Here is an 8,531-nt window from a genome sequence, read left to right as displayed (position 1 = left end):
TTAAGCTGACTTGACTTCTTTCTCTTATGTGGGGAAGAACATCTCATGTTTCAGGCATCTGCTGCTCTCTCTCTTTTGTGTGCCACAGGAGCCAGGCAGCACAGTGAGTGGTGTGAGTGAGGGGAATTCACTTGGAGGAGCAAATTAATGGTTTTAGGATGCTGCTGTTATGGCTCCGATGCTGTTCTCAAAATAGAAAATAAAGGAGAAGTGTGAAGAGAACTGAAAGTACTTTAGATTTCACTGGTGGCATCAAGAGCTGCACAGGATGAGAGGCACAGTCACAGTCAGCCTTCTGCAAACACTGATGGCAACACCACCAAACTGGATTTGCACTTTGCAGGTAGAACAAAGGCTCTGCAGCTGCTTCCTTCCAAATCTTCCTTTCTTTCTGGGGGGGAAACAGTCTCTGCTTGGCCCTGATCCTGACCCTGCATTCCCTCCCATGAGAAGCGCCCATCCACAGGAGAGGCCTGGCCAAGGGAGGTGCACATTTCTCCTGAAGTCTCCTAAAATCGGGATTGTGACCCAGCTTGAATGTCCAGTGGATAGAAAATGCCAGCTTACACCCCTCCACATCAAGTATAATTAGTCCCCATCCTCCAAACTGGAGCAGTCCTGTGGGCAACAGCAGAATCCTGTGTGTGGATTCAGCTGGCTCCTGTGAAACCCTAATCACTTCACACAGGCTACAAAGCTGCTCCTTCTATTTGGTTAATGAATCCAAGCATAAAAGCAACATGTGGCAAACTAACCATGAAAGAAAAGCCTCATTAATGTATCATTCTAGAAGGACAATTATAAAGGTGTCGTGAAGGGCAAACAGGAGGAATATATTTGCAGTGATTGTTCAGGAAGATGCTTACAAATTGAGGGGGGGGGGTCTCTTAAATTTTAGTGCAGATGATTCTGTGACCTCGGTAGATTCTTTATTGAAGTTTCCTAGGATGTTTCATTTTGTGTTAGTTTTTTGGGGAGTCATCTGATCAGGAAACTGAGACAATATAATTTGGTGTGGGTGATAGGTTTTATAAACAAAGAATAGCAGACATGAACTTGCTCTCTCTTCTGTATATATATATATATATATACACACACACTATCTGGGCTGCAAGCAATTCACACTGACACTATAGATAATTAAACAATTGTTTGTTTGTTAAAAGCTTCCTTATATTTGAGTTTTGCAAGCACACAGCCAAGAGCGCTGCCTGCTTAAAGTGGATCTGTCTGCCTTGGAGAAACCACCTACCCCCAGTAAACCCCAAATATGCCGTGATGGGGCCCTTAGAGTTAATTAGAGATTTCATCTTGAAAAGGGTTTAGCATCCCCAAATCCTATTAACTTCTAAGAGAGCTGTGATTACTATGCCCCTTCTAAGATCATGACCCAGTAATTTTAATTGCTGGAACGTGCTTTATTTATTTTGGTGGTAAATTGTCGTTGGCCCATTCATATGAACATTTCCATGGCAGAAGAGTCAATGAAATATGGGGAGTATCCCCTTGTATTCCCTTTCTTCAGAGGAGCGCTGCTCAGGTCTGGGGTCGGTCAGCCTGGAGAGGAGAAAGCTCCAGGTAGACCTTAAAGACCCTTCCAGTACTTGAGCAGGGCTTTTAAAAAAAAAGAGAGAGTGACTTTTTTAAGTGGGCAGACAGTGACAGGACAAGGGAAAACATCTTTCAACTGAACCAGGGTAGGTTTAGATGGGATATTTGGGAAGAAATTGTTCCCTGTGAGGGTGGGCAGGCCCTGGCACAGGGTGCCCAGAGAAGCTGTGGCTGCCCCTGGATCCCTGGGAGTGCCCAAGGCCAGGTAGGAGCAACCTGGGCTGGTGGAAGGTGTCCCTGCCCATGGCAGGGTGATGGAACTGGATGAGCTTTCAGCTCCCTTCCAACCCAAGCCATTCCCTGACTCCACGGTATTTATCTTCCATCCGTGGTCCAGGGGCCCGTGACGATCCCACCAGCGCTCCCACCTGTGCTGAGGGGGCGGCCCCGCGGGGCCGGGCCGGGGGAGGTGCGGCGGAGCCGAGCTCGGGCAGGCGGCGCTGCTCTGCTCCTCCTTCTCCTCCTCAACCTCCTCCCTCCTCCTCCCTTGTCCTGTCTCCCTCCTCCTCCTCCTCCTCCTCCTCCTGCTGCTGCCGCCGCTCCCCCCCGCGGCGCGGCCGCCCCGCACAGCCGGCGGCTCCCGCGGCCGCCCCGCGCCCATCATGGCTGCGAGCGCCGGCTGCCCCCCGCTCCTCCTTCTCCTCCTCCTCCTCTGCCTCCTCTTCCTCCCCCTCCCGCCGCTGCTGGGCGGCTGCGGGGCCAGCCCGTCCCCCCCGGAGCCGCCGGAGCCGCCGAGCCCCGAGCCCCCGGCGCTGCCCGAGTCGCCTGTGCAGCAGCCCACGGTGCTGCTCGCCATCCTCGCCCGCAACGCCGCGCACACCCTGCCGCACGTCCTGGGCTGCATCGAGAGGCTCAGCTACCCCAAGAGCCGCATCGCGCTCTGGTAAGGGCCGGCGGAAGAAAGGGGAGCGATGTGCGGGGCCCTGCCGGGGGTCCCACCGCGGCGGGGAGCGCGGGGAGCGGGGCCCGGAGCAGCTCTGCTCGGAGGGGGGACAGCCCCGCTCGGAGGGGGGACAGCCCCGCTCGCAGGGGCAGCCCTGCTCGGGAGCCGCGATTTGGCACCTGGGAAGGGCTCGCCCACCCGTCCCGGGAGTCCCACCCGGCTCCCGCCGTTGAGTCCGGAGGGAGATGAGTTATCCCAGCAGAGCTGGCCCGGAGCCTGGGAACATTCACCGCCCGAGCATGTGTCCAAATCCACAGACGGGGAGAGCTCCGTGGGGCTGGCTCCCGGCTGGTAAATCCCGGGCTTTGTGGGGAGCTGGGTGGGTTGTGCCAGGGCTGGAGAGCGGGGCGGGCTGGGTAGGTGCCGGTGGGCATTGAAAGGAGCATTGTTGCCAGGCTGGAGGCTGGAAGATGGATTCAGAGATGTATTCAGAAATCGCAGCATGGGGGCAGCTGTGGCGGTCAAACGGGGGTCGGGATGGAGGAATTAGAGCAGTCCGGGAGCTGGTCAACCTGCCTTTGCAAGGGGACAAAGCGAAAAATAATCTTTTAACCTGAGATAAGTGTTAGGAGGAACAGGAGTTGCTTACAAGGCCCCCAAACATGTTTTCTTTGGAAGTGTGGGATCGGTGTAAAATAAGAAATAGTGCCATAGGGCCTGATCCAAAGTTCGCTGAAGTGTGGGAGGAGCCTCCTATTAACTTAAAAAGTCAATAAAGTTTGATTTTACTTTGTATAAAGGAATGTGGGGAGGACCTTTCCCCTGGTCACGTCACTGAAGTGTCATTAAACAGATCCTTCTGTGTGTGGGTAAATCCACACTCAGATGAGTGTAGATCCGTGACTCTGCATTCGTTTGTGTCGGTAGGAATTCTGCCAGTTTGGTTTTCATTGTAGCAGACGTGTATAAGATCAAATATTATCTGTATGGCCTGTGATTCAGCTAAGCTCAGTGTTTATAAAACACTTGTGGGAGTTGTGTGTGCGTTCCTGATCACCAAAACAGAGTGGATCCTGACATGCCTTTCTCGCTGTACAAGTGTAAAATAAGTTTGGGGCTTTTTCTTTTTTAAGTCCTGCAAGATAATTGGTTGGCTCTACGACTTTTTTTTGTAAATTACTTGCATTATCCTCGCTGTGCTTAAGGACTCTGCAATGTTGTGTGAAAGTATTCATGGGGGGGCTTATTTCAAGGTAACTTAAAGTATGATGAGATTCTTATAAGAACATCACTCTCTTTTTAAGGGGATTGCACAGAGAAACAAGGCACGGTTAAACTGGAAAATCTGCTGTTGAAAATGTCAAGCTTTTTAAAATGAGAATGACTAAAATGTCACAGCCACCGGAAGGGAAGTTCTGAGGATGCTCTGAGTTGCCACAGAGAGTGTGAGAGGTACCTATGGGGTGGCAGTGATTCCTTGGAGAGGTTTAGTCCAGTTCATTTCAACTCTTCCCCATAAGACTTTTCAGAGCTGGAGATAGATGTTCAGGACACAAAGTACCCACCCAGAGGAGGCTCACATATGGTATCCATCAAGTCTCCTGAGAACAAACAAAGCCATACAGTCCATTTCTGGAAGCATCTTGTGTTTCAGGCAGAGTCCTTTCAGTGGCTGAATTACAGGATTTACCTGTGTCCCTGTGTTACTGGGATAGCTTGGTGAGAAGGGCAGGGAAGTGATGTTTGTCAAGGACTCTTATTCCTCTACTGCCACTTATATTCTACTTCAAAATTGTCTTAAGCCAGCATTTAAAAATGCCCAAGTGTAGGTCTTGAGAATGAAAATTAAAAGCATATATCATCTCTCAAGCTCCCCATATGCTCTCTTTGCACAGCTTGAGGGCTGAAATTCAACAGTGGATTCCTCAGATGGATTTCTAGGGGCAAGCTCCGTGAGTGACAGTAAAGATGGGTTAAGAGATAATGAGTTTGAAGCAGGCATTGAATTTTCTTTGTGCAGTCTGTATCAATTAATCTCAACCTTTGTTGCCCTGATACTGAGCAAAATATGTACGCTGGGCAGCCTTGTGCTCCCTTCTTCCCTTTGGTCTTAATTATGACTTAATTCTGAAGACAGTTGCTGTCGTGGTGAGCGGTGAGCAACCTCGGAAGGACTTGCTGGCTACTAATGAGTCGAGCGGGATATTTTGGCCTGGGGCCAGCTGGCACCATAGTGACCCCTGGCCTTTCAGTTAAACCCTTCCTTCCTTTCTTACTTCCCTCGGCAGGAATCGGGAAGTTGCATCTGAACAGGCTGCTCCCTGGCCTGTCTTAACCCCAGCTGCCCTTGTCTTGGAGGATTGTAGGTCATCCCAGGATTTGCACTGATGACTTAGCGGTGGGAATTTCTGTGGAAGGCGCTCAGATCTCTGTCCTTTGGAGCTGCCCACCCCAGGTGGGAACAGCAAAGGCTCCCACCTTTAGCCACAGAACCCAGCTTCCCTCTCTGGGTTCTGGTTCTGGCGTTGCCGTGGAGGAGTAGTGCTGGAGGTGACAGCCACCCCTTCTTGTGAAGGAGGAAGGTCCCAGCTGTCCCCTGGGAGCAGTCAGCTCAGACATGCACCACGCTGGTGCATCCACAACGCCCTGGTGCCCAGCAGCAGTGGGGAGCCTTAAGGAGACGTGGCTGTCGGACCCAGGACAAGCTGATCTGTAGCCAGGGAGGGTTCTTCTGATGGGCTCCTTGTGTGACTTGGCACGATCAGCGGGGTGGGCTGAGCCCAGGTCAGCCAAGCTGGGAAATTTGGGCATGTAGGGAAGGCGTACGGCATTGTTGGTGCCGGGGTTGGAGAGCTGTTAAGGGAGGGAAAATGATCTCTATCTTGGACAAAAATGACCCAGAAGTTACACAGCCAGCATGTCCCAACCCTCTTTTGGGTGGGTTGAGGTTGGGATTTTTTTTTTTATTCTGTGCTTTATCAATGCTGGGTGTGTTTGAGATCCGTGTACAGGGTATTTGCTTGTTGGACAAGGTTCATCTTGGCTATAGTGGAAACCTGTTTGTTTATATTTATATATTTATATTAAGTCTGTTTATTCATCAGTTTATAACATTGCTTTACACTTTCCTTAGTCTTGGATTAAGTGATGGTATAGCAAAGGAAGTTGTCTGTAATTTCATCTTTAAATACCTGCTACTTCATCATTGTAGGCTATCTGCTCTCTCATCTTTTACTAACCTGAGGATTGAATGCCTGCATAAATGAGTTGGTGCTTGAGAGCAGTAATTGGGTTCTTTTGTGCTTGAAAATCTGTGCTTGCTTTGGGGATCACAGTGTGCTTAGATTTCAGAAATGATAATGTGAAGGGTAGTGAGATGGGTGGAAAGCTGGAATAAATCCCAGCTGAGAGATCAGTGGATATACAGCTCCAGGGAGTGACTGGTTTCAGCTTAAAAGAGCTGGTCTTAGCCTGGAATAGAAGCTGATGAGATCAGTATAATAATTACACTTCACAGTTATATATTATTAGTCTAGAACTAGCTGATGATACTCTGAGCGTTTTCTTATTCTTCAACACTTTATTTTTCAAATGTGAAAAATTCCACCTGGAGGACAAAACTTCAATGAGATGCAGGGACCGTTTAAATCTTTAAGGGCTGTTATTGCTCACAGGGAAGAGTTTGCTTTCAAACGCCGTTTTTTCTGTCCTTGTTTCCACTTGAGCAACGAGGTCACTTTAATCTTCATGGTCACTATTAATCACTTAGGAATGCTGCAGTTCCAGTCTGCTGGCTCTGCCTCCCCTGCTTCTGTCCACTGGTGTTTTGCATCTGTTTCAGATGTGCTCACCTGCCGCTGTGACTCCCACGTGGCAGTATTAAAGTGTAGGGTTTGGAAATTCAGTGGACTTTTCATTTGGTTTGTTGTTTAAACCTGTGGGATTCAGTTTCTCATCAGTATTTGTTTGTATTTTAAATGTATTTATTATATAGTTTTAATAACAGTCATAGACTAAGTCGTGCTAAGAGAGGTTAGACTTGCACGGCCTTGGAGTTATGACTAAGATGACGTTCCTGTTGTCCAAGATTTTTCAGAGAGCCTTTCTGCCAGAGAACTTGCATTTAAATGACTACATCAAAAGAAAGAATGGGAGTAAATACTTCCAATTTCTACCTGGGGAAGAAAGGTTAAGTAACCTATGCAAAATTCTTGAGTTTATCAAGACCAGAGATAGTATTCATAACTGACGTTGCTTGCTGCTTCTTACTTGTTGAGGTCACTTTTACACTCAAGTGCAGTAAATTTGGGTAAGACACGGAAAACCAGAGAATGCCAAAGAACTGTTCCCATCCCAACATCCACAATCACTGGGGTTTTTTTGTCCTTTGGGTCTCTCTCCCTCATCTAACTCTTGGCAAGCTGAAGCAAGTGACATCATGAAACTGTTCGGTAGAAACATTTGAAGGGAAACCAGAAATTACTGCCGTGCCTTGCTGAGGTCTGCTTGGCAAGACATAACCTACACTTCAGCTAAAAACTTTGCAGTTCTGCAGAGAAATGTTAAAAGAGGCATCAACTCTGTGATGGCAACTGCTGGGTAGAAGGAGTTTCTTCGTTTTTTCCTACTGTGCTCACAAATTCGCAGATTCTGATGCCTTTTTGATGCCATTAAAGAGCATCTTGCCCCACACTTTGTATTAGGGTCTACCAGACATCAAGGTGAATAATGGGATATTTCGTGGAATTAATAAATAGCACCCCAGAGGTGCAGGGGTTGCACTTTAAAACCTATGTCTGTAAGTGTTTGGAGTTCTGTGAGATTATTGACTCTTAATACATTGTGTGTGTTGGATTTTTTTTTTTTATGCCTGAATTCTGCGTGCTCTTTTATCTCTGAAAACACAAGCATTTATTTGGTCTGCTGCCCTTTGGCAGCCACGTTTTGAGATGGGTCTGTCCCCTGTGTCGTTGTCTTCCTAATGCCTTGTAGTGCAGTTGGTGTGTTTGGAGTTTGGAATGCCAATAAAATAATAGGTTGCCTACAAAGAAACAGCAGGACAGAGTTTGATAGCAGAATGTGTTTATGATAAGCCTTTGGATGCTTTCAAAGCTCAAGGAGAACTAGTTTTAAAGATTTTTTTAATGTGTACAAAGTAGGGGTGAAAAGACTTCAGGGGCTCATCTAGTTTATTCCTGCCCAGGGCAGGATCCCACTTCATCCCCTATTTAATGATTCCTCATCCAGTTCGGGCTGCAGACTGTCCAGGCTGTGTGCTGGTGTGTCCTATGAAGAATCTGCAGGTGTGGGGGACGTGGAGGCAGCTGTGGGAATGTCAACCAATATTGGCTGTTAAGTGCTGGTGTTAGTTTGGCCCTTAAGAAAAAAAAAAAAGAAAAAAAAAAAAGGCAATTTCACTTGTATGTTCCTGGCATAGAAGCTATTTCAGTTAGGTCTGATCCAGGGGAAGCAATTCCTGCTGTTGTTCTCTTATTAGAGAGGGGGGAAAAGAAGTCTCTCCCCTTCCTCAGTGCTCGTCCAGCTGGACTAATGCACGGACCTCCTTGAAGAGTTAACACTGAAAGGCACCTCCAGAGATTGTCTGGTCCCTGCTCAAAGCAGGCTCAGGTGAAGGCTGCCCAGAACCATTTCAGTTCAAGTTTTTAATATCTCGGGGATGGAGACTCCACAACCCTTGGGCAGCCCATTCCAGTCAGGTTGTCGCTGTCGAGGAGTGTCTTGGAAATTTGTATTGGCTGAGAGTGGCAGACTTTTGGGAGGAAGACTGTTGTTCCAACAGCTTTTTTTTTTTCATTTCTCTTTTGCATCTTTCTGTTAAATGGAGCATGTCTTCTGCCTGATGACTGCTTATCAAATACCTGAGGATGAGACCCCCAGGTGTCTGAGTGCAGCTGGAGAGGGGTCAGTCCCTGGAAGGTGTGGCAGGGGCCTCCCTGAGGAGAGAAGAACAGGGGCTTGCACTGAAACAAAGACTGAAGGGCTTTTTTGATCCTCTGTGTAAATTATCCCACACCTG

General features: G+C 48.2%; 1 protein-coding gene across 1 annotated transcript in view; it reads left to right on the top strand.

Moving 5' to 3' along the window:
- The first annotated feature begins 2,410 nt into the window (after nt 1-2,410).
- The window catches only part of COLGALT2 (collagen beta(1-O)galactosyltransferase 2), a 43,307-nt gene continuing 37,186 nt past the window's right edge, over nt 2,411-8,531 (top strand). The window contains exon 1 of the mRNA XM_027900503.1: nt 2,411-2,494. The gene's annotated coding sequence lies outside the window, so the exon portion shown is untranslated. The remainder of the gene's footprint in view (nt 2,495-8,531) is intronic.

This window comes from Empidonax traillii, unplaced genomic scaffold, assembly GCF_003031625.1.
Source record: "Empidonax traillii isolate 1590-97213 ecotype Southwest subspecies unplaced genomic scaffold, ASM303162v1 scaffold734:size1267433, whole genome shotgun sequence".
Classification (NCBI taxonomy): Eukaryota; Metazoa; Chordata; class Aves; order Passeriformes; family Tyrannidae; genus Empidonax; species Empidonax traillii.
This window is presented reverse-complemented; position numbering and strand designations above follow the sequence as displayed.